The sequence below is a fragment of the Ranitomeya variabilis genome, chromosome 2, assembly GCF_051348905.1.
Source record: "Ranitomeya variabilis isolate aRanVar5 chromosome 2, aRanVar5.hap1, whole genome shotgun sequence".
Lineage (NCBI taxonomy): Eukaryota > Metazoa > Chordata > Amphibia > Anura > Dendrobatidae > Ranitomeya > Ranitomeya variabilis.
Window position 1 is genome coordinate 165,926,829 of NC_135233.1, and position 26,437 is coordinate 165,953,265.

The 26,437-nt window shown below is 43.1% G+C and overlaps 1 protein-coding gene across 1 annotated transcript in view; it reads left to right on the forward strand.

The window, feature by feature from the left end:
* FBLN7 (fibulin 7) overlaps positions 1–26,437 on the forward strand; it is a 399,951-nt gene that overhangs the window by 243,285 nt on the left and 130,229 nt on the right. The gene's annotated exons all lie outside the window — the stretch shown is intronic.

A 26,437-nucleotide genomic window follows, 5' to 3' on the forward strand; every position in this document is an offset into this window, starting at 1 on the left:
TCACTCCACAACCTGGTCAGAAAACCCCTCTGTCCAACGCCACTTCTGATGTGTGCACCCCTAACACTCCTAGTCTGCTGCCCCCTGGAGCTCGTGTGAGAACGATCACGTGCGCTGTGTGCTGGGAATGCCTGAAGCAAACGGTCAACAAGAGTTGATTGTTTGGTTGCTAATATTAGTTCCAAGTTCTCATGTGGCATAATATTTTGCAATTTGCCTTTATAGCGTGGATCAAGGAGGCAGGCCAACCAGTAATCGTCATCGTTCATCATTTTCGTAATGCGTGTGTCCCTTTTTAGGATACGTAAGGCATAATCCGCCATGTGGGCCAAAGTTCCAGTTGTCAAATCTCCGGTTGTGATTGGTTGAGGGGCAGTTTCAGGCAAATCTACGTCACTTGTATCCCTCAAAAAACCAGAACCCGGCCTTGCCACGCAACCAATTTCCAGTGCCCCCGGGAAAGCTTCCGCATTACAAATATACTCATCCCCATCATCCTCCTCATCCTCCACCTCCTCTTCGCCCGCTACCTCGTCCTGTACACTGCCCTGACCAGACAATGGCTGACTGTCATCAAGGCTTTCCTCTTCCTCTGGTGCAGACGCCTGCTCCTTTATGTGCGTCAAACTTTGCATCAGCAGACGCATTAGGGGGATGCTCATGCTTATTACGGCGTTGTCTGCACTAACCAGCCGTGTGCATTCCTCAAAACACTGAAGGACTTGACACAGGTCTTGTAGCTTGGACCACTGCACACCTGACAACTCCATGTCTGCCATCCAACTGCCTGCCCGTGTATCCTCCCACAAATACATAACAGCACGCCTCTGTTCGCACAGTCTCTGAAGCATGTGCAGTGTTGAGTTCCACCTTGTTGCAACGTCTATGATTAGGCGATGCTGGGGAAGGTTCAAAGACCGCTGATAGGTCTGCATACGGCTGGCGTGTACAGGCGAACGTCGGATATGTGAGCAAAGTCCACGCACTTTGAGGAGCAGGTCGGAGAACCCAGGATAAGTTTTCAATAAGCACTGCACCACCAGGTTTAAGGTGTGAGCCAGGCAAGGAATGTGTTTCAGTTGGGAAAGGGAGATGGCAGCCATGAAATTCCTTCCGTTATCACTCACTACCTTGCCTGCCTCAAGATCTACTGTGCCCAGCCACGACTGCGTTTCTTGTTGCAAGAACTCGGACAGAACTTCCGCGGTGTGTCTGTTGTCGCCCAAACACTTCATAGCCAATACAGCCTGCTGACGCTTGCCAGTAGCTGGCCCATAATGGGACAACTGGTGTGCAACAGTGTCATCTGCCGATGGAGTGGTTGGCCGACTGCGGTCTGTGGAAGAGCTGTAGCTTCTGCAGGAGGACGAGGAGGAGGAGGGGGTGCGAACGCCTACAGCCAACTGTTTCCTAGACCGTGGGCTAGGCACAACTGTCCCGAAATTGATGTCCCCTGTGGACCCTGCATCCACCACATTCACCCAGTGTGCCATGATGGACACATAACGTCCCTGGCCATGCCTACTGGTCCATGCATCTGTAGTCAGGTGCACCTTTGTACTCACAGATTGCCTGAGTGCATGGACGATGCGCTGTTTAATGTGCTGGTGCAGGGCTGGGATGGCTTTTCTTGAAAAAAAGTGTCGACTGGGTAGCTCGTATCGTGGTTCAGCGTACTCCATCAGGGCTTTGAAAGCTTCGCTTTCAACTAACCGGTAGGGCATCATCTCTAACGAGATTAGTCTAGCTATGTGGGCGTTAAAACCCTGTGTACGCGGATGCGAGGATAAGTACTTCCTTTTCCTAACCAGAATCTCATGTAGTGTGAGCTGAACTGGAGAGATGGAGATCGTGGAACTTGCGGGTGTGCCGGTGGACCTGGCAGACTGAGAGACGGTTGGAGACGGTATTGTTTCCGCCGGTGCCCTAGATGCAATATTTCCTCCTACAAAACTGGTGATTCCCTGACCCTGACTGCTTTTGGCTGGCAAAGAAACCTGCACAGATACTGCCGGTGGTGCGGAAAATGGTGGCCTTACAGTGACGGAAGGGATGTTGCGTTGCTGACTAGCTTCATTGGCCGAGGGTGCTACAACCTTAAGGGACGTTTGGTAGTTAGTCCAGGCTTGAAAATGCATGGTGGTTAAGTGTCTATGCATGCAACTAGTATTGAGACTTTTCAGATTCTGACCTCTGCTTAAGCTAGTTGAACATGTTTGACAGATGACTTTGCGCTGATCAATTGGATGTTGTTTAAAAAAATGCCAGACTGCACTCTTCCTAGCATCGGATCCCTTTTCAGGGATTGCAGACTGAGCTTTAACCGGATGGCCACACTGTCCTCCAACAGGTTTTGGCTTTGACACGCGTTTTGGGCCAGATACGGGCCCGGCAGATGGAACCTGTTGCGATGTTGATGCCTGCTGCGGCCCCTCCTCCACCTCCGCTTCTGAACTACTGCCGCCTGCACCCTGTTCCCCCAATGGCTGCCAATCGGGGTCAACAACTGGGTCATCTATTACCTCCTCTTCGAGCTCGTGTGCAACTTCGTCTGTGTCACTGTGTCGGTCGGTGGTATAACGTTCGTGGCGGGGCAACATAGTCTCATCAGGGTCTGATTGCGGATCAGTACCCTGAGAGGGCAATGTTGTGGTCTCAGTCAAAGGAGCAGCATAGTACTCAGGCTGTGGCTGTGCATCAGTGCACTCCATGTCAGAATCTACTTGTAATGGGCATGGCCTGTTAAGTGTTTCACTTTCTAAGCCAGGGACGGTATGTGTAAAGAGCTCCATGGAGTAACCCGTTGTGTCGCCTGCTGCATCCTTCTCTCTTGTTGTTGTTTTTGCTGAGGAGGACAAGGAAGCGACTTGTCCCTGACCGTGAACATCCACAAGCGACGCGCTGCTTTTACATTTACCAGTTTCAGAAGAGGAGGCAAAAGAGCTAGAGGCTGAGTCTGCAATGTAAGCCAAAACTTGCTGTTGCTGCTCCGGCTTTAAAAGAGGTTTTCCTACTCCCAGAAAAGAAAGCTTTCGAGGCCTTGTGTAGCCAGACGACGAAACAGCCTCCACAGCTCCAGACTTAGGTGGAATATTTTTATCCCCACGACCACCTGATGCGCCACTACCACTACCATCATTACCAGCTGACAATGACCTCTTGCACCAGACTTCCTCATTGTTTGAAAAACTTAACCAAATTAACTTTATTTGTTGCTGTCAAACAACTTACACGTTGAGCTATAACTTCAGTATGATTTCAATATCCCTTAACAGGTTGGTGAGACCACAAGGAAAATCAGGCACAATGTTACACACTCTGTTTTCTGTGGCACCAAATCACAGAGATGACACACACGCAGGACTGTCACTCAAGCACAAATGTCAATATTAATCTCCCACCTATTTTTTTTTTTTTCTCAGGGAGACTTTAGAAACCAAATAAGATAAAATGTTTTTTTCAGGGAGACTTTAGAAACCAAATAATAAAATAATAAAAAAAAGGCTTTCTATGGCCCACTGAGTGAGAGATGGCACACACAGGAGTGGCACACAAGCCCTGACTGAGGCCAATATTTTTCTCCCACTGATTGATGTAGTGTTTTTTTTAAAGGTAGATTTTAGAACCCAAATCAAGCAAAAAAATAAATAGGCTTTCTATGGCCCACTGAGTGAGAGATGGCACACACAGGAGTCAGGAGTGGCACACAAGCCCTGACTGAGGCCAATATTTTTCTCCCACTGATTGATGTAGTGTTTTTTTGTTAAGGTAGATTTTAAAACCCAAATCAAGGAAAAAAATAAATAGGCTTTCTATGGCCCACTGAGTGAGAGATGACACACACAGGAGTGGCACACAAGCCCTGACTGAGGCCAATATTTTTCTCCCACTGATTGATGTAGTGATTTTTTTAAAGGTAGATTTTCGAACCCAAATCAAGGAAAAAAATAAATAGGCTTTCTATGGCCCACTATTTGAGAGAGAGAGGTGGCACACCCAGGAGTCAAGACTGGCACACAAGCTGAAAGGGCAATATTAATCTCCCACTGTTTTTTTTTTTTTTTTTCAGGGAGACTTTAGAAACCAAATAATAATAATAATAATAATAATAATAATAAAAAAAAAGGCTTTCTATGGCCCACTGAGTGAGAGATGGCACACACAGGGATGGCACTCTAGCAAAAATGCCAATCTTAATCTCCCACAAAAAAAAAAAAAAAACAGGGACTGTCCTACAATTACTATCTCCCTGCAGTAATCTCAGCCAGGTATGGCAGGCAGCAATAGGAGTGGACTGATGCACAAATTAAATAAAAAGTGTGGACAAACAAAAAAGATAGCTGTGCAGAAAGGAAGGAACAAGAGGATATGTGCTTTGAAAAAAGCAGTTGGTTTCCACAGTGGCGTACACACAGCAATACAGCTATCACGGAGCCTTCTAGGGCAGCCCAATGAGCTACAGCGCTGAGAGAAAAAAAAATAAAAATTAGCTTCCACTGTCCCTGCACACCGAAGGTGGTGTTGGACAGTGGAAATCGCTACAGCACAAGCGGTTTGGTGGTTAGTGGACCCTGCCTAACGCTCTCCCTGCTTGTGACGAAGCGGCAGCAACCTCTCCCTAAGCTCAGATCAGCAGCAGTGAGATGGCAGTCGGCGGGAACGCCCCTTTATAGCCCCTGTGACGCCGCAGACAGCAAGCCAATCACTGCAATGCCCTTGTCTAAGATGGTGGGGACCAGGACCTATGTCATCACGCTGCCCACACTCTGCGTTCACCTTCATTGGCTGAGAAATGGCGCTTTTCGCGTCATTGAAACGCGACTTTGGCGCGAAAGTCGCGTACCGCATGGCCGACAAGCACAGGGGTCGGATCGGGTTTCATGAGACGCCGACTTAGCCAAAAGTCGGCGACTTTTGAAAATGAACGACCCGTTTCGCTCAACCCTACTATTGACATTTGAGAAAGAACAAGTCATCACAATTCCAGTGGTCAGACAATTAGAAGTGGTGCCAGAGGTAAATAAATGTCTGCTAACCCAAATTGCAACCTCTGAGTGAGTGGTGAAAGGCATGCAAGACACACCATTATATCAAACCAATTTCCTCATCCAAAATAAATGAAGAAAAACGAGGTTTTAGCAATAATTAAAATATACCTTTTATTGACAACAATTAAAATATTATATACAACAGAGAGACCTCTTCATTAAAAAAGGCTGGGAACAACTCAATGCAAAAAATGCAAGAATGGGCAATAAATTATAAAGGCTAACTGTACCAATATGCACATAAACTGCACTATATAGGTATGAATAGAGAAGGACTGAAAGTTATACGTATAAACACAGGACTATAGTGGAAACATAAAATCTCCTGCATACTCCATGGCTACATAAGGCTATATGTGAATTCCCAATACCTAGGCAGAAACTGGAGAAAAGTGCATAGTGCTTGAAAAAACTGGACCGTGCCCAAAGATAATGCCAAATAGTACAAAATTACATGAATGTAAACTTACAGCAGAGATGACGGTGATTTCCTGCTCGGCGCACACAGGAGGGCGAAGCGTGTCACGCTCGCGTTCCAGGCGCAGAGCTTCGGAAGTCCCGGTTTTTTGGTGACGTCAGATTGCTGGCGCATGCGCTATTATTTTCCCATTATACCGACGCTTATGACAGCTGTGCATTTGAGATATATAAGGTAGAGTAGCAGGTGATAGACACTTACGCCCCTTATGTGAGGAAGCCAGTCAGGCGAAACGGCGCTGTCGGGGTCGCTGTGGAACACTCTCTGCTGTAAGTTTACATTCATGTAATTTTGTACTATTTGGCATTATCTTTGGGCACGGTCCAGTTTTTTCAAGCACTATGCACTTTTTTCCAGTTTCTGCCTAGGTATTGGGAATTCACATATAGGCTTATGTAGCCATGGAGTATGTAGGAGATTTTATGTTTCCACTATAGTCCTGTGTTTATACGTATAACTCCCAGTCCTTCTCTATTCATACCTATATAGTGCAGTTTATGTGCATATTGGTACAGTTAGCCTTTATAATTTATTGCCCATTCTTGCATTTTTTGCACTGAGTTGTTCCCAGCCTTTTTTAATGAAGAGGTCTCTCTGTTGTATATAATATTTTAATTGTTGTCAATAAAAGGTATATTTTAATTATTGCTAAAACCTTGTTTTTCTTCATTTATTTTGGATGAGGAAATTGGTTTGATATGATTACTGTGAGGTATGCACTTTACTATTTATGGGCACTTGATAAAATTATAAGACACACCATTAGCCAGAGAAGAAGCAGTGATGACTTGGGCACCAACATCTCAAAGGTACACAGAGCCAAAAACAAGCTCTAGTAGAAAAATGAAAGGTGGCAATGCTGGAAGTAAAGCCAAGAATGACATTTTGCCAGTAACTGCCCCAGCTGGTTTTGGACTAGTAGTCAAAATAATTTAAATTAGATCATCCTGTGTTTGCGGGGCAAACCACAGAAGGAGATATCGATTCAAGCCATTTGCTAGAAACGAAAGACTTGTTGGGAAAGTGTCCTGTGGTGGCAACATAAAATGGGATACAGTTAACCCGTCTGGTTGACACAGGGATCTCAAGTAACCAAATTGGAGAGTTTGGTGTTTGAAAAGTGCTTGCTCTCCATACCAGAGGTGTATCTAGGGTTTCTGGCACCCGGGGCAAGAATTCATTTTGGCCCTCCCCCCCCCCCCCCCCCAGCACACATGCGATTTTCACACTTAGTCATGTACCGATGAGCTCCTCTCCCTAATGCTCTCAATGATCAGTGAAAAACAGAGAAGCAGAAGAGAAGCTCGTTGTCACAGGACCATAAGTATGAAAATCACATATGAGTGAAGTGTCCATGTGACGACTACTGGAACCTGCAGAGCTGAATCATGACATCGCAAACTTCTGAATTCTCACAACTAATGCACTGCACACTTTTAGGATTCTCCCTTGCCCGTGGACAGTCATGTCAGCACAAGCATGTGATTTGTATACTTCTGACCACATTCCGACAAGACGTGCTCGGCCTCGCTCAGTTCATTATCATTGAGTGAGGCCACACATGTCTAGTCAGCACATGACCGCATGTATGTAAATCGCCTGCACAAGAGAATCCTGACAGCATGCAGTGCTCACTGTGAGAACTCAAAAGTCTGCAGTCACAAAGAATGACTGCAGACTCAATACAAACCTGGACATCCCCTTTAATTCTCCTAACATAAATAAAAACATGAGAGTTAGTCAGTATCAAAAATAACATTTACATCCAGGTACCTTATAGATGATGTCGTCTCTGGAGTCGTTCTCCTTCTTTTCTTCATCTTGTCCAGATCCCATGATGAGTTTTCCCTTCCACAGCCGTCGCTGCAGACTTCCATCTTCTCCGCTCTTTTTCAGAAAATCTCCATATGATGCCCTTAAAGATAGAAGTGTCACTAAAGTGCTCCTGAATAAAAAATTGCCCCATCCCCAAAATCTCCCCACACATAATAAATCCCCCTATCCCCACTCAAATTGTCCACACACATATTATTGTCCTCTACCCCACCCCATCATTGCTCTCTTCACCACCTCCATCATTGCCTTCTCCGTCATGCCCATCATTGCCCATTTCACCACCTCCAGCATTTCCTTCCACCAATCCCATCATTGCCCTTTTCACCACATCCATCGTTTCCTCCTCCCTCACCATCCCCATCTTTGCCCATTCCACCAATTCCATCATTTCCTCCCCCACCATCCCCATCATTGCTCTCTCCCTGTCAGCCCCATCATTGCCCTCTCCTCCCTCACCAGCCCCATCATTGCTCTCTCCCCATCAGCCCCATCATTGCCCTCTCCTCCCCCACCATCCCCATCATTGCTCTCTCCCCGTCAGCCCCATCATTGCCCTCTCCTCCTCCACCATCCCCATCATTACTCTCTCCCATCAGCCCCATCATTGCCCTCTCCTCCTCCATCATCCCCATCATTGCCCTCTCCCCGACAGCTTCATCATTGTCCTCTCCTCCCCCACCATCCCCATCATTGCCCTCTCCTCCCCCTACACACACCATTTACTTTTCTGCACATTCCCCTGCAGCGCACCACACACATACACACACACACTCCTCTCACCTCTCCTCGCGCTCTGCCGCAGCATCTCCATCGCCTTCCACTGACAAAGCTGGCCGCTGAATGATGACATCATCCAGCGGCGCGTCTGTGTGAGAGGAAGTGCAGGCAGGAAGACAGATTGCTGCAGCTCTGCTGCTATTCTGTCTTGTAGGCAGCGGAGCTGCAGGAATTTCTCCTTGCCCGCCGCAGCCACTCTGCAGGGGCCCCCCTCCATCTCCGCACATGTTGGGAGCCGGTGCTCTGCAGCTTCTCTGTGCTGGTTGTCAGCTTGACAGAGTCGGCATAGAGAACAGCTGACTCCCAGTCCGGGGGCGGCAGAATTCAGCCGCCGGGGGATACACTGCGGACCGCCGCATTAGGCGGCCCAACTGTGCCCCCCTGCCAGCTGCACCCAGGGCACATGCCCCGGCTGCCCCCCCTAGATACACCACTGCTCCATACAACAAGAGGGTAGTGCCACCTGAGTGGCCAGCAGTCTGCCTATACCTTTGGTGGGTGGGAGTCAGACAGACATCTTGATATGGGGAAGAGAATTATCAAAGGAAGGAGTGGTAATGGTATGCAATAAACCCTGAAGTTCCAAAGATTTTTGGCATGAATGTATTCCGACACTTAGAAGGAGACTACTGTCCCACAAATTGGGGACCATGCACTGGAAAAATGTTTCAAGTCAGAAAACTCCACAAATTGCCTTGTAGAGACACCTGAAACAATACTGGATCCAGAACGAGCTATGGAAATTAACTTGAGAAGCTGAGTTGTGATAAAGGACCCCCTTTCAAATCAGTAGCAGTCCCAGCGGGGCATGAAGTGTTTTTGCCAATGCCAGTGACCACTAACTGAGGACTGAGAGGAACTAATGCCCTAGAAAAGCCAGAATTGCAAAAAGAATGGGTAGTTGTGATCCGAACACTGCACAGTTAAAGCCGGATAGGTGTTGTTGAGATTGGCCAACCATAGCAAGCATGACTCTCGCACCTATTGAGCTGATTGCAGAAGTGTTTCCTTTTGGGGATGATCATGTCCAGCTGACATATTGAGCTGGAAGGAGCAACAATCACCCCACTGGTAGTGTGCCAGCTTCTCTAGGGCCGCAGACAATACTGGGGAACAGCTCTTGATGAAAGTACAGATGGAATGGACTGCATTGTCTACAGACGAATTGCAGGAGGTGACTCCGATGCTGGGGAGACATCCAAATGCCTTTTCCAGAAATTAAATTGAATTTCAGCTGACTGAAACATTGTAGCATGAGATTTACATTGAGGATGAGAGACGCATTTGGCAACAATACAGCCCCACGTCCCCAGCCTTGTACCAGGAAATTAAGGCCTTGCTAAAGCACATGCTAGATTGGTATATTATTCACCAGAGCAAAAGTTCATGGGAATAATCCAGTGCTGATGAAAAATAAAGATTTTTTGTAGGTCATTTTTTTTGTGTAAAGATCACGATATTAACAAGCGCAATATTTAAAATAGGAGACAGGTCACTGAACGCTCAGTGACCTGTCATTTAAGCCCACAAGGATGACAATGAGCAAAGCACCAAAAAAGGACCCGTCCATAGGCGCGTCCAGGAGCACGAGCATCTCATTAACTGAAAACTGCAAACAAAAATTAAACAATAACCTTCAACCCAGGTATCATTTTAATCAGTGTAATAGCGCCAACCTGACAATGCCTGCAGTTCACTTAGGCTAGTTTCACACATGGAGGAGCTGCGGAGGGCTGCGGACTTCCTTCCATGAAGCCCCGCCCTCGGACGCACCTCCGCCGCTAGCTCCGCCTACTTTTGCATGCGGCCGGCATGTGGCCTGTGTACCTATCTTTAACATTAGGTACGCAGGTCGTGCCGCTGTATGCGGATGCTTCCGCATGCGTCTGTTGTTCTTACATACTGCTTACCATAGTTACCTTGCCTTCTCCCATTAACAGTACAAAATTAAACCAAGTACTGACCCATCACATCAGGGACACAAGCTGGGCCGGACTGGGACCAAAAAAGTAGCCCTGGCACAAAAAAAATTTCACCAAAAAATTTTCTTTTTTGTTACACTGCTCAAAAGTGTAAAACAACCACTTTAAATATGTTAACTGCAGTGGCCGTAGGGGGAATAGACATTAGTTCAACGTAGACGGCCAGCAGACTATTATCACACTGCAGACTATGCTGAAAAACACAGCACTGATCAAAATATACAATAACAAATTGTATTGTGGTACCGTGTTAGCCAGAAAAATCGATGCGAATACTTTTCTGCCCAATGATGATGAAAGTAATAAAGTCATTGGCAGAAGATAGTAAATACTGGTATTCCCTATTAACCAGTTATGAAGTTCCTCTGTAATGCCTCAAGGAAATGTGTACATAAGGCTGAATTCACACATCTGAGTATCATGGTCTGAGTACAGACAACCATGGGTCTCCCGACCTGAAGTTTGCAGCCTTATATTTGCTTATAAGTTTGTCAATTTTAGGTCAATGCACCTGCCGTCAGGCCCTGAATGACGTTTTGTACTCTGACCGTGATGTGTGAATTCAGCCTTAATTGAAAAAATTGCCACTATTTTTCCTGTGTACCAATCTGGCAGTGTCCCATTAGCTGTCACAATATCAGACTATGTAAGAACACATCTCATTGAGAAGGGGAATAGTACTGCCTAGTCGTCAGCTAGTTCTAGACTACGGTTTTTGCCCAGTTGTCAGCTAGTTCTGGACTACAGTTCTACATATTGATTTTAACCATTGAGCAGCAGCTGAAGTTTTCAAGATTTCATGCCATTCAGTAAATGGCTTTGCATAGCAGCTGTAGCTCCATAGGTGAAATGAGTTAGTTGTATCAGAAAAAGTCTTCATGTAGGCCAGTCTTTTCCAGGAGAAAAAACAGAGGAATCTGTTGACACAGAGTAGATGCTCCAGAATTGTTATCTCATAGACTCCTCTCAAGTGAATGCTCTTAAGGGCTTGTGCACACGCTGCGGATTCCATTGCGGAATTTTCCGCAGCGGATTTGATAAATCCGCAGTGCAAAACCGCTGCGGTTTTTACTGCGGATTTATCGCGGTTTCTAGTGTGGTTTCCTCTGCGGGTTTTCACCTGCAGTTTTCTATTGGAGCAGGTGTAAACCCGCAGCGGAATCCGCACAAAGAATTGACATGCTGCGGATTATAAACCGCTGCGTTTCCGCACGTTTTTTTCCGCAGCATGTGCACTGCGGATTTCGTTTCCCATAGGTTTACATTGTACTGTAAACTCATGGGAAACCGCTGCGGACCCGCAGCTGTGGAAACGCTGCGGTTCCGCAGCAAAATCCGCAGCGTGTGCACATACCCTAAGGCTCATTCAGAGGCTCTGATAACTGACAAATGCTGTAAAACGTTCATTCCTGATTATCAGCTGGGGGCACAGACTGTCAATCTCCTGATAACTTGTTCTTTGAGTGATCAGATTAGTCAAGCAAGCAAAATTAACTTGGTTGAAAGCACATGACATTGCTAATTTGATGTTGTATGGGGACAGAACAATCAGTTTTTGTTAACCCGCCAACATAGGCCAGTAATGGAGCAATTATTGATCAATGCTTGTTAATGCTGACTAAATGGGCTTTGCTCCTTGTTCAAACAACAGTGATTTTTATTACAAGCAAAAATATCGGTCTGAGTTTCATCAATGTGTCAGTTTTTAACCTCAGTGTGTCAGCAGTGATTTCCTGCTAAACTCCCCCAAAACATTGCAAACCTTCTTTTACCCAATGCACTGTTAATCACGGGCAAAACACGGACAAGGATGTCAACTGTGATTTTCACAGACCAACAGACATGTATTGGTAATTTTCATCTTCAATCACGGTTCACAAAACAACTCTGACATGTGACATTATGTCACATAATACCTGCGGACAATCAGCACTAGCTTCGCTCTCCTTTCTTGAGAACAAATCAGACATACACAGGAAGTGAGAGGTGTGGCTGCCCTTTCACTTCCTCCCAATGTCAATTATTTCCATAGGAAAGGAAAGTGAAGCCAGTGCTGATTGGCCGGAGGGATAGTTGACATAACAATGTGGGAGAGCCATTAGTGACATCTCTTATTGAATCCTGTTGCATGTTCAAAGTGCTGTTCACCTCCGTGGACTTGAGTAAGTTTTCCGGCCTATTGTACTTGCATCTATTTTAGAAAAAAAACGGAAATTTGGCAAAAATTTTCAAAATGTTGCAATTTTCAAACTTTTAATTTTTGTACCCTTAAATCAGAGAGTGGTGTCACACAAAATAGTTAATAGATAACATTTCCCACGTGTCTACTTTACATCAGCACAATTTTGGAAACATACTTTTTTTTGTTAGGACGTTATAAGGGTTAAAAGTTGACCAGCGATTTCTCATTTTTCCACCAAAATTTACAAAACCATTTTTTATGGACCATCTCACATTTGAAGTGAGTTTGGGGGGTCAATATAACAGAAAATACCCAAAAGTGACAGCATTATAAAAACTGCACCCCTCAAGGTGCGCAAAACCACATTCAAGAAGTTTATTAACCCTCCAGGTGCTTCACGAGAACTAAAGTAATGTGGAAGGAAAAAATGAACCAATTTTTTTTATTTTCACAAGGGTATCAGGAGAAAATGGACCACAAAATATGTTGTGCAATTTCTCCTGAGTAAGCAGATACCCCATATGTGGGGGAAACCCACTGGGCGCATGGCAGGGCTCAGAAGGGTGGGAGCACCATTTGACTTTTTGAATGCAAAATTAGCTAAAATCAATGGTGGTTCCATGTTGCGTTTGGAAACCCCCTGATGTACCTAAACAGTGGATTCCTCCCAATTCTAGCTCCAACCTTAACCCCAACACACCCCTAAACTTAATCCCAACCCTAACCACAACCCCAACACACCCCTAACCCTAATCCCAACCCTAACCGTAACCCTAACCACAAACCTAACCATAACACACCCCTAACCCTAATCCCAACCCTAACCGTAATCCCAACCATAACCACAACCCTAACCCTAGCTCAACCCTAACTTTAGCCCAACCCTAACTTTAGCCCCAACCCTAACCCTAGCCCCAACCCCAACCCTAGCCCAACCCTCACCCCAGCTTTAGTGCAACCCTAACCCTTGCTTTAGCCCAACCCTATCCCTAACGTTAGCCCAAACCTAACCCTAGTTTTAGCCCAATCCTAACCCTAACTTTTTGCCCAACTCACTTTAGCCAAATTCACTTTAGCCTAATGCTAACCCCAATGGAAAAATGGAAATAAATATATATTTTTTTTATTTCATTATTTTTGCCTAACTAAGGAGATGATAAAGGGGAGGTTTATTTACAATTTTTTTTTATTTTGAATCACTGTGATAGGGTCTATCACAATGATCAAAATGAACCAATAGGAAAAATTTCCTATTGTTGCCAGGTGCCTGCCGGAAGAAGACACTGGCAGCCCGGGAGACTTCACAGGGGATTGCAGGGACATCGGAGGTACCGGGGGTAAATCGGGGGACCCTATTTCTCTCTCCTCTCACTTTGGCAGAGGTGGATGGAATAAGGGAGAAAATGTCAAAAGTCGCAATATTCTTGCACAATCTTGAGTTGTGCAAAAATTTTGCGACTTTTGGCTTAACTCCTTAGTGACAGAGCCAATTTGGTACTTAATGATCAAGCCAATTTTTACAATTCTGACCACAGTCACTTTATGAGGTTATAGCTCTGGAACGCTTCAACGTATCCTACTGATTCTGAGATTGTTTTTTCGTGACATATTGTACTTCATGTTCATGGCAAAATTTCTTTGATGTAACTTGTGTCTATTTATGAAAAAATGGAACATTGGCAAAATTTTGAAAATGTTGCAATTTTCAAACTTTTAATTTTTGCACTCACTTTAGCCCAACACTAACCCTAATGGAAAATGGAAATAAATATATATTTTTTATTTCTTTATTTTCACCTAAGAGGATTTATTTACAATTTTTTTATTTCGATCACTGTGATAGGGTCTATCACAATGATTAAAATGAACCACTAGGAAAAAAGGTGGCTACTTTGAAGAACCTACAATATAAGACATAATTTCAGTTGTTTCACACTTTTTTGTTAAGTATATAATTCCACATGTGTTAATTCATAGTTTTGATGCCTTCAGTGAGAATGTACAATTTTCATAGTCATGAAAATACAGAAAAATCTTTAAATGAGAAGGTGTGTCCAAACTTTTGGTCTGTACTGTACATGTGCAGTGATCTCATCACTTATTATCTATGGGGCCATTGGCTCTTTTCACTAGCACCATCACACTTACTCCAGTTGAGTGCTAGCCATTGAACGTCTTGAGATCCCCTGTAGTGACTGCTCCACTGGGTCTACTATCCTCATCCACATAATGGGAATATTTGCTGAGAGAACAATGCTTTGAGGCCCCTGAGACACTATCGAGAGTAATGTAATTATTGCTTTCCCTGATTGCCAATCTTGTAACTGGCCTTATGTATGCATAAGATCCAACCCACACACTTTCCTCTGCTTACTGTCACTTTATGGAAACATTTGATTCCTGAGGCTGATCACTTTCCAGTAGAGATTTGTGTCCTTAAACTGATGGGGACAATAATAAATAAATAAAACACAGCAAGCAAATCTCTAATAAAACACAACAAGATCGACATAACTGGAAAAAGGCTGAATTCCTTAAAGCCGTGGACTCTGCTCTATATCCAATGGTCCAATAGTCTTTAGTCCAAGGTCAATTCCTCACAGGTACTATAAGCTCCTTAATTTAAGTATAATTTAACTATAATTAATTTATAACTATGAATTAAATTATAATTATAATCTCTGGTACTTTCAATTTGAAAAAAAAAATACATATTTTGGCTGATCAACTAGTTAGATTTGGTCTGTTTAGCAGAAATCACACTGCATATTTTTTGTTGCGTTTCAAAGATTCAATTTTTTTTCGCTATAGTTTGTAATTAAACTCACAATGGGAGCTTTTAGGCAATGCAGAAAAAATATGATAAAAATCTAATCACATGATTACTAGTTATGAACAAGCCAGTTTTGGTCCTAATGCATTTAAATAAAAAGAAACAGACATCAATTTAATTAGAACTAAGGATTAAATGGGAACAAAATGTTGGATCACTATCACACGACCACTGGTTTGTTAATTATAGCTAATATCCCTCCATTTGAGACAAACAGCATAGGAGTGTATAATCCTGCTAAATCTTTATAATTAGAAACAAGTTTTAGCCTTTTTGTGATACAGAGCTCATACTTTCTTCTCACTTGGGCAGCTGAAGTGAAATGAACCACTGAAATCTCGTCATTGAGTAATAATAATGTGATTCTAGTCACTACTCACGGTCAGGCCGTGGGACAGAAGAGTCAGACATTCTGGGGTCAAAGCCAAGAGAGTACGTAGATAACCAAGGGAAAAGACAAAAGCGTAAGTCAGGTCACAGTCCAGGGTCAATAACAAGAGATAGCGGATCAAAAGCCGAAGGACAAGACAAAGGGATAGTCAGACCACGGTCCAAAGGGTCAGATAGTAAGTAGAAGATCAGAACTCAGAGTAACAGAATCAGGCTAACACTCACCAAGAAGCACAAACTACGTTTGGCATGGCTCAGTTAAGTAGCTGGGCGATTACTAGAAAACTGAACACCTGCAGAAAGTCCCGCACGTCCCAGTCACAGATTGGACAGCAGAGCTGTCATTCAAGGCACCGACAGCCCAGCAAGCACATCACAGTAGTGGATAGCTAAGCTGTCAATCAAGACACAGATAGCTCAGCAAGACAGTTTCCATTGAACATGCATGTGGAAAAGCCACGGAGACACCATCACATGTTTCTCAATGCAAGCAATGAATAGCCAGGTCTTTCACCGGGAAGGAACAACCATGGGAAGGGCAGCATCCAATAAAGGAAAACCACCTATGCCAAAACATGGTATCCATCCACAGACAGCTGTTTCGGGGTATTTGCCCCTCATCAGTGTGGAGTAGGAAACTGGCTATTAGGAGCAGTGCCTAGTGAAAAGGCTATGAACATAAGGATGAATGACCTCGGGGAGATCAAAACATCCAACACCGCGGAGACACCATCATGTGTTTCTCAACGCAGTGATCCAGAACACTGCCCCCATCCCTTATGGGAAATATGCAAATGCATGTAGAAAAGCTGTGGAGACACCATCACGTGTTTCTCAATGCAAGCAATGAATAGCCCGGTCTTTCACCGGGAAGGAACAACCACGGGAAGGGCAGCATCCAATAAAGGAAAACCACCTATGCCAAAACATCGTATCCATCCACAGACAGCTGTTTCGTGGTATTTGCCCCTCATCAGTGTGGAGTAGGAAACTGGCTATTAGGAGCAGTGCTTGCGTTGAGAAACACGTGATGGTATCTCCGCGGCTTTTCTACATGCATTTGCATATTTGCCATAAGGGATGGGGGCAGTGTTCTGGATCACTGCGTTGAGAAACACGTGATGGTGTCTCCACGGTGTTGGATATTTTGATCTCCCCGAGGTCATTCATCCTTATGTTCATAGCCTTTTCACTAGGCACTGCTCCTAATAGCTGAGCTGTAGCTGAGCTGTAACAAAACACCTTAAAATTTGCTCCAACGACTGATTTATCCTCTCAGTCTGACCGTTGGTTTCAGGATGGTAAGCAGAAGAAAACGACAGGTCAATCCTCAATCTCTTACAAAACGCTCTCCAGAATTTAGAAACAAACTGCACCACTCTATCAGATACAATATTCAAAGAAATGCCAAGCAATCTCACCACATGATTGATGAATAACCTGGAAAGTGTCTCAGCATTAGGTAACCCTGAAAACGAAACAAAGTGAGCTTGTTTACTCCATTCATATAATGGTTTTCCCACTAGACAAAGGCAAATTAGTGATGCGATCCATGGACAAATGAGTCCATGATCTTTCTGGAATAGGCAATGGAGCCAATTCCCCGGCCAGGGGGTTAGGACAAACTTTAGCACATGTGCAAACCTCACAAGCGGATACAAAACCTTTAATGTTGTTAAGCACAGATGGCCACAAAAAAAGTCTATATATAGATTTCTGTGTAGCAGTGACCCCGGAGTGATCACTCAAGATAGAGGCATGAAACTCTTGCAACATTCGTAATTTGAGATACACGGGCACAAATAATTTAGATTCAGGAGTAGCAGAAGAAGCCAAAGACTGGACTTGGCAAATCTCAGCCTCCAACTCCAAGGACATCATAGAAATTACTATACCCTGAGGAAGACTGGAGGAAGGCTTTTCTGGAGGAGAAACTGAATAAAGGCTGCGTGATAAGTCGTCAGCTCTAACATTCTTAGACCCTGGGCCTGAACGTGATGGAAAAATTGAATCTAGAAAAAAATAAGGACCACCTGACCTGTTGGAGGGTTAAACGTTTAGCATATTCAATATAAGCTAAATTTTTATGATCAGTCACAACTGTGACCTAATGAGTAGCTCCCTCCAAAAAATGCATCCATTCTTCAAACGCTAACTTGATAGCAATCAGCTCACAATTTCCAACATCATAATTTCTCTCAGCAGATGAAAATTTCCTAGAAAAAAGTGCACATGTCCGTGAGTTCATCAGGGTTTTAGGACCTGGAGACAAAACAGCCCCCACACCCACCTCTTAGGCATCCATCTCTACGATAAATGGTTTCTGAAGATCAAGTTGAATCAAACCTGGAGCAGACATGAAGCACTAAGTCTGTTAAAGGCCCCAATGGCATCTGACGCCCAAACCTTTAGATCCACCCCCTTACATATGAGATCGTTAAGAGGTTTAAAGATCTGTGAAAAACCCCTAATAAATTTCCTATATTAATTGGCGAATCCTAAAAAATGCTCTAGTGCTTTAAGGTCATGAGGTTGAACCCAATCAATTATAGCTTGCACCTTCCCAGGATCCATTTTAAATCCTTCAGCAGATACGATGAACCCCAGAAATTATATTTCCTGAACAGAGAAAGTACATTTTTCTAATTAGGCAAACAAGGAATTTTCCCTTAGTCTTTGTAAAATATAATGAACATGCTCATAGTGCGAATCCAGATCAGATGAAAAAATTTGAATATCATCAAGATATACCGCAATAAACCTTCCAATGATATCAGAAAAAATGTCATTCATAAAGTTCTGAAAAACAACAGGCGCATTGGTTAAATCAAAAGGCATGACCAGGGTCTCGAATAAACCCTCAGATGGTAAAAATGCTGTCTTCCACTCATCACCCTCCTGGATCCATATCAGATTATGTGCCCCTCTAAGGTCAAGCTTAGAAAACCATTTGGCCCCAGTAAGCTGATTATATAGGTTGGGGATGAGTGGAAGTGGGAAAGTATTTTTAAAAGTAATTTTGTTTAGTTCATGGAAATCGAGGCAAGGGTAGATCCCCCATCCTTCTTTTTCACAAAGAAGAATCTATCAGCTACAGGCGAGGAGGAGGGATGGATATGATTCTTCCATAAACTTTCATTGACATATTCTTTCATAGCGGTCCGTTCTGGTCCTGACAAGTTGTACAGGTGAGCTTTAGGCAATTTGGCATTAGGAATAAGATCAATAATACAATCATGAGGATGATAGGGAGGTAGTATTGCTGCCTCTGTTGATGAGAACACATCTCAAAAGTCTTTCAGGTATGCCGGCAGACCTTCCAGACTAGCGGGGCAAATTTGCACAGAATGAAGACACTTTTTATGACAGTTGGGGCCCCACTCAACAATATCCTTTTGCCACCAATCAATTACAGGATTATGAACATGCAGCCAAGGAAACCCCAACACCAACCCAGCAGGTAAATTATCCAAGACATAACAGGAGATGGACTCAGAGTGGAGTGTTCACAATTTTAGTATGAATTCCGTTACCAGTTGGACAAAGTTCTGGAGTAATAATAATAATAATTTTATTTATATAGCGCCAACATATTCCGCAGCGCTTTACAAATTATAGAGGTTATTTGTACAGACAATAGACATTACAGCATAACAATAATCACTGTTCAAAACAGATACCAAGAGGAGTGAGGACCCTGCTTGCAAGCTTACAAACTATGAGGAAAAAGGGGAGACACGAGAGGTGGATGGTAACAATTGCTTTTGTTGTTCAGACCCGCCATAGTGTAAGGATCGGTTGTTCATGTAAAGCTGCATGAACCAGTTAACAGCCTAAATATGTAACAGTACAGACATAGAGGGCTATTAACTGCATAAAGTGTATGAGAGCATGATGCAAGGAACCTGATTATGGTTTAAGTTTTTTGAATGGGCAAAACAGGGATAGTTAGGTTAATGTGTTGAGGCGGTAGACCAGTCTGAACCAGATTGAGTCAGTCAATAACAACAATCTGAATAGGTCTTTCCAATCTAACTGTATCTAATTATAATTTAAGAACCAGTCCAAAATCAATTAAGGTCTCTGCAGATCCACAGTCAATGATAGCAAGTGCAGATAACCACAGGTTTTGAAAACATAGTTCCATGTTCAACAGTACTTTTTCTTAGAAGTAAAAAGGTACCTGAAAGTCTGAGTGACCTCCTGGAATATCACCAAGACTTAGGCATTTCCTGATGGCTTGTTTGCTTGAGGACGAATTAAGCAGCCCATGAGTTATTATCCAGCTCAATCACAGTAAAAGCAGAGTCCCAGATCACGCCGATGACTCCGCCCACGGCCCGAGAGCTGGCTGTTCCAATCTCCATTGGTACTGTCTCAGTTAAGGAAATCGGCACTGGAAGAAAGACCTAAACCCCTTGTTGCTCATCAATTCTCTCCTGAATTCTGTGATCAATTCGAATGGCCTGAGTCATGGCCTCCCCAAAGAGCAGGGTGGAGAATGCAAAGCCAGAGCATCCATAAGGCCACGGTGAAACTGATACCTGAGAGCAGCATAGTTCCATAGAGCCACAGACGACAATTGCCAGAACTCTGAACTATAACCTTCAGCGGTGCGGCCCTTCTGCATCAGGTTCATGATCTTAGCCTCTGCGACCTGGACCCTATCAGGTTCATCATAAATCACCCCTAAAGCGTCAAAAAATTCATCAACAGAAGAGCCTTCTGGGACTAGTGGGGACAAATAGAATGCCCAAGTCTGAGGACCCCCACACAATAGGGACATAATTACACCCACCCGCTCGGACTCATCCCCAGAAGACCAGAGTCGTAGAGTAAAAAATAATTTACAGCTCTCCTTAAATACTCTAAATTGATCCTTTTCCCCTGAAAATCAGTCAGGAAGTGCCACAACTGGTTCGAAGGAGGTCAACTGTACATCAGCAAGTCCAGGAGACATAACTACTGTCGATAGCGGAGCGCTTTGGGAACCACCCAGAGTACTAAACTGACCCTGCACCTGGGACTGTGGTGATTGTAGCCTTTGGTGATCTCTGACCAGGTCCTGAACCATCTCGGTCAGATTCGTCACCTGATCACAGACAGCATGTACTGGGTCCATTATTCAGGGAAAAAAAAGTATATGGCCAGATGTAATGTGATGCCTGTCACTAATCTGACTTGAGTCACTACTCATGGACAGGCCGTGATGCAGAAGAGTCCGACGTTCCGGGGTCAATACCAAGAGAGTACATAGATAACATGGGAAAAGATGAAGGCGTAAGTCAGGTCACAGTCCAGGGTCAATAACAACAGATGGCGGATTAAAAGCCGAAGCACAAGACAAAGGGATAGTCAGAACACGGTCCAAAGGGTCAGGCAGCAGAAGATCAGAACTATCAGAGCAACAGAATCAAGCTAACACTCACCAAGAAGCACCAACAACATCTGGCAGGGATCAGGGGTAGACATCTCAGCTAAGTGGCTGGGCAATTACCAGAATATTGAACACCTGCAGAAAGTCCCACATGTCCCAGTCACAGATTTGACAGCAGAGCTGTTAATCAAGGCACCAACAACCCAGCAAGCCCATCACAGTAGTGGACAGCCAAGCTGTCAATCAAGACACAGACAGCTCAGCAAGACAATTTCCATAGAATAGCATAGCAATCATTCACTGAGTGGAGGAATCGTGACAAATAGCTGAAGGAGGTGTAATGTCATGTATACTATAATAATAATCTTTATTTTTATATAGCGCTAGCATATTATGCAGCGCTTTACAGTTTGCACACATTATCATCGCTGTCCCCGATGGGGCTCACAATCTAAATTCCCTATCAGTATGTCTTTTGGAATGTGGGAGGAAACCGGAGTACCCGGAGGAAACCCACGCAAATACGGAGAGAACATACAAACTCTTTGCAGATGTTGTCCAAGGTGGGATTAGAACCCAGGACTCCAGTGCAAGGCTGCTGTGCTAACCACTGAGCCACCGTGCTGATACTATAGCATCATAAGCATAGATTGATACTTAAAGGGATGGTCCAAAGGCAAAGTATTTTTCTCTATCTATTTAGTCCCATCATTTAAACTATTTTCTATTATACTTGCTTTAAAAATTCCCTACCGTTCCCTAACTACATTATTTAACTACTTTTGATTTTTTTTCTACTTCCTGTCTGATGACTATTCATTTGAGTATCACCAGTGCATGGTGGGAAAGTCAAACAAAGCATCATCAAGGGGCAAAGACTGTGGTCATTGTCACAGCCCCTGCCCCCTCCCTGAAATGAAGCTCTTTTGGAGTCACCTCTGTTCTGGAGTGTCTCCCTCAGTGACGTGTGTGATAAGGGCACCGTCTGATCTGTTGTCACTTAGCTGAATAGTAATAAGCCGGCAGCAGAGCGCTCTCATACTAGTCTTATGTAGGGGTTTTTACGTTTTGCTACTTTTGCACTAAAAAAAAATCAATTTTTATGAAAAATTATTTTTCTGCTGACAAAGCTGTATAAGTGCTTGTTTTTTGCGGCATAAACTGAATCATTTTAAGTGATGCCAATTTTCTTTCCATACAGCTTTTTGATGAGATTTTATTTCACTTTTTGAGCAGCAATATGATGAAAGAAGTGTTTTTGCTGTTTTCTTTTTTAAAGTTAATTAGCCCTATATCCTGAAAATTTTAAACGTTACGTGTCTTGGAAAATGGCAACAAAAGCTAAATTTATTTATTTTTTTTACAAAATTTCCAAATAATTTTTTCACCACTTAAATATAAAAACTATAAATGTTTGGTATCAGTGTAGTCTTACTGACCAGTTACCATGAAGTGAACATGGTAAATAAAAAACCCTAGCAACAATTGTGGAATTGCACTTTTTTTTGCAATTTCAACACACTTGGAATTTATTTACAGCTTTCCAGTGCATCACTAGTGTTGAGCATTCCGATACCGCAAGTATCGGGTATCGGCCAATATTTGCTGTATCGGAATTCCGATACCGAGATCCGATACTTTTGTGGTATCGGGTATCAGTATCGAAACAACATTAATGTGTAAAAGAAAGAATTAAAATAAAAAATATTGCTATACTCACCTCTCCGACGCAGCCTGGACCTCACCGAGGGAACCGGGAGCCTTCTTTGCTTAAAATGCGCGCTTTTCCTTCCTTCCGTGACGTCACGGCTTCTGATTGGTCGCGTGAAGCCCATGTGGCCGCGACGCGACCAATCACAGCAAGCCGTGACGTAATTTTCAGGTCCTTCTAGGCATTCAGTATTTTAAAATTACGTTCCGGCGTTGTGATTGGTCGCGTCGCGGTCACATGGGCGACGCGATTACGTTCCGGCGTTGTGATTGGTCGCGTCGCGGTCACATGGGCGACGCGACCAATCACAAGCCGTGACGTCACGGGAGGCAGGAGACGCGCGCATTTTAAAATGCGCGCGTGTCCAGCCTCCCGTGACGTCACGGCTTGTGATTGGTCGCGTCGCCCATGTGACCGCGACGCGACCAATCACAACGCCGGAACGTAATTTTAAAATCCTGAAGGACCTGAAATTACGTCACGGCTTGCTGTGATTGGTTGCGTCGCGGCCACATGGCCGACGCGACCAATCACAAGCCGTGACGTCACGGGAGGCTGGACACGCGCGCATTTTAAAATGCGCGCGTCTCCTGCCTCCCATGACGTCACGGCTTGTGATTGGTCGCATCGCCCATGTGACCGCGACGCGACCAATCACAACGCCGGAACGTAATTTTAAAATACTGAATGCCTAGAAGGACCTGAAAATTACGTCACGGCTTGCTGTGATTGGTCGCGTCGCGGCCACATGGGCTTCACGCGACCAGTCAGAAGCCGTGACGTCACGGAAGGAAGGAAAAGCGCGCATTTTAAGCAAAGAAGGCTCCCGGTTCCCTCGGTGAGGTCCAGGCTGCGTCGGAGAGGTGAGTATAGCAATATTTTTTATTTTAATTCTTTATTTTACACATTAATATGGTTCCCAGGGCCTGAAGGAGAGTTTCCTCTCCTTCAGACCCTGGGAACCATCAGGGATACCGTCCGATACTTGAGTCCCATTGACTTGTATTGGTATCGGGTATCGGTATCGGATTAGATCCGATACTTTGCCGGTATCGGCCGATACTTTCCGATACCGATACTTTCAAGTATCGGACGGTATCGCTCAACACTATGCATCACATGTTAAAATAGATTGTGTAATTTAAAAGTACAACTCGTCCAGCAAAAAATAAGCCCTCATATGGCTATGGTGGATGTAAAAATAAAAAAAAGTTATAGCTCTTGGGAGAAGGGGGATGAAAAAAGCGACAAAAAAAAGGGAAAATATCCATGTCTTGAAGGGGTTAAATCTCTTTAATAAATACCACAAATAGTACATATATAGAAATAAATGGACCGTGTATATTTATTTATAGAAAGATTGACTAATGTGTCTAACTGTAGTTATTGAGATTATACATAGAGAAACACGAGGAAACATTATTTCTGCTGTGAAACTCCTTCTGTTCTGCACTAATCAATAGCTGTGCACTTTCAGAACTTTACATACACACAGCCTTGTATATAGATACAGGTGCATCTCACAAAATTAGAATATCATCAAAAAGTTAATTTCAGTTATTCAATACAAAAAGTGAAACTCATATATTAGATAGAGTCATTACAAACAGAGTGATCTATTTCAAATGTTTATTTCTGTTAATGATGATGATAATGGCTTACAGCCAATGAAAACGTAACAGTCATTATCTCAGTAAATTAGAATACTATATAACACCAGCTTGAAAAAATTATTTTAAAATCCAAAATGTTGTCCTACTAAAAATGTATGTTCAGTAAATGCACTCAATTGGTCGGGATTTCTTTTGCGTCAATTAGTGCATCAGTGTGGCATGGAGGCGATCAGCCTGTGGCAGTGCTGAGGTGTTATGGAAGCCCAGGTTGCTTTGAGAGCAGCCTTCAGCTTGTCTGCATTGTTGGGTCTGGTGTCTCAAATCTTCCTCTTTACAATACCCCATAGATTCTCTATGGGGTTAAGGTCAGGCGAGTTTACTGGCCAATCAAGCACAGTGATACTGTTGTTTTTAAACAAGGAATTGGTACTTCTGGCAGTGTGGACAGGTGCCAAGTCCTGCTGGAGAATGGAATTTCCATCTCCAAAAAGCTTGTCAGCAGAGGGAAGTAACTTTTTGATGATATTCTAATTTTGTGAGACACAGCTGTATGTATTGAGTAAATCGGCATTTATTAATATATACATTATATATATATATATATATATATATATATACATACATACAGTGAAGGAAATAAGTATTTGATCCCTTGCTGATTTTGTAAGTTTGTCCACTGACAAACACTTGAACAGTCTATAATTATAATGGTAGGTTAAGTTTAAGATTGAGAGCTAGTATATCAAAAATGAAATACAGAAAATCCCATTGTATAATTTATATAAATTTATTTGCATTTTGCAGTGAGAAATAAGTAGCGAGAAAAAAATTTGAAACGCCAGAATTACGTTTTTGCATTAAAATGCAATGACGGGCGATCAAAAGAACGTATCTGCACCAAAATGCTATCAATAAAAACACCAGCTCGGCACACAAAAAATAAGCCCTCAACCGACCCCAGATCATGAAAAATGGAGATGCTACGGGTATCGGAAAATGGCGCAATTCTTTTTTTTTAGCAAAGTTTGGAATTTTTTTTCACCACTTAGATAAAAGAGAACCTAGACATATTTGGTGTCTATGAACTCGTACTGACCTGGAGAATCATAATGGCAGGTCAGTTTTAGCATTTAGTGAACCTAGTAAAAAAAGCCAATCAAAAAACAAGTGTGGGATTGCACTTTTTTTGCAATTTCACCGCACTTGGAATTTTTTTCCCATTTTCTAGTACACGACATGCTAAAACCAATGATGTCGTTCAAAAGTACAACTCTTCTCGCAAAAAATAAGCCCTCACATGGCCATATTGACAGAAAATTAAAAAAGCTATGGTTCTGGGAAGAAGGGGAGCAAAAAACAAACATGGAAAAACAGAAAATCCCAAGGTCATGAAGGGGTTAATGGTTGGTAGGGGATCAAATACTTATTTCTCACTGCAAAATGCAAATAAATTTATATAATTTATACAATGTGATTTTCTGGATTTTATTTTTGATATTCTATCTCTCAATGTTAAAATTAACTTACCCTTAAAATTATAGAGTCTTCATGTCTTTCTCAGTGGACAAACTTACAAAATCAGCAAGGGATCAAATACTTATTTCCCCACACTGTGTATGTATACAGTTGAAAACAGAAGTTTACATACACTGTATAAAAAGACACATATGGATGTTTTTTTCAGTATCTGACATGAAATCAGAATAAACCTTTCCCGTTTTAGGTCAATTAGAATTACCATAATTATTAATATTTGCCAAATGCCAGAATAATGAGAGAGAGAATATTTTAAGATATTTTTATTTCTTATGTCCATTTAGGGCATCATTAATTAAATACCAACACATCAATTTCAATAACTAACACTTGTTGCCTAAAATAAACCTGCCCTTGATAGGTGCCATTGTAAGAGATAATATTATTTTACTTCACTTATGGTGGTTTAAAAGTTATAGTTTATCTGTGTACATGCATCAACTGGCATGATTCAGTTGAAATAGATACGTATAATCACATAGTTGATCTTCTTTCTACATGTAAGGTGCGACATGTAAAATGTTTGCAGGAACGAGCCTTGGAACATGTATAGAAAAAGAGAAGCCAGCTAGCCAAAGCACGACATCCAAACTTCCGACATTGAAGGGGTAAAGAAAGAATACAGCACCATGCTTGATTTCATTTATTTTATCTATGACTTCAGACTATTCAAA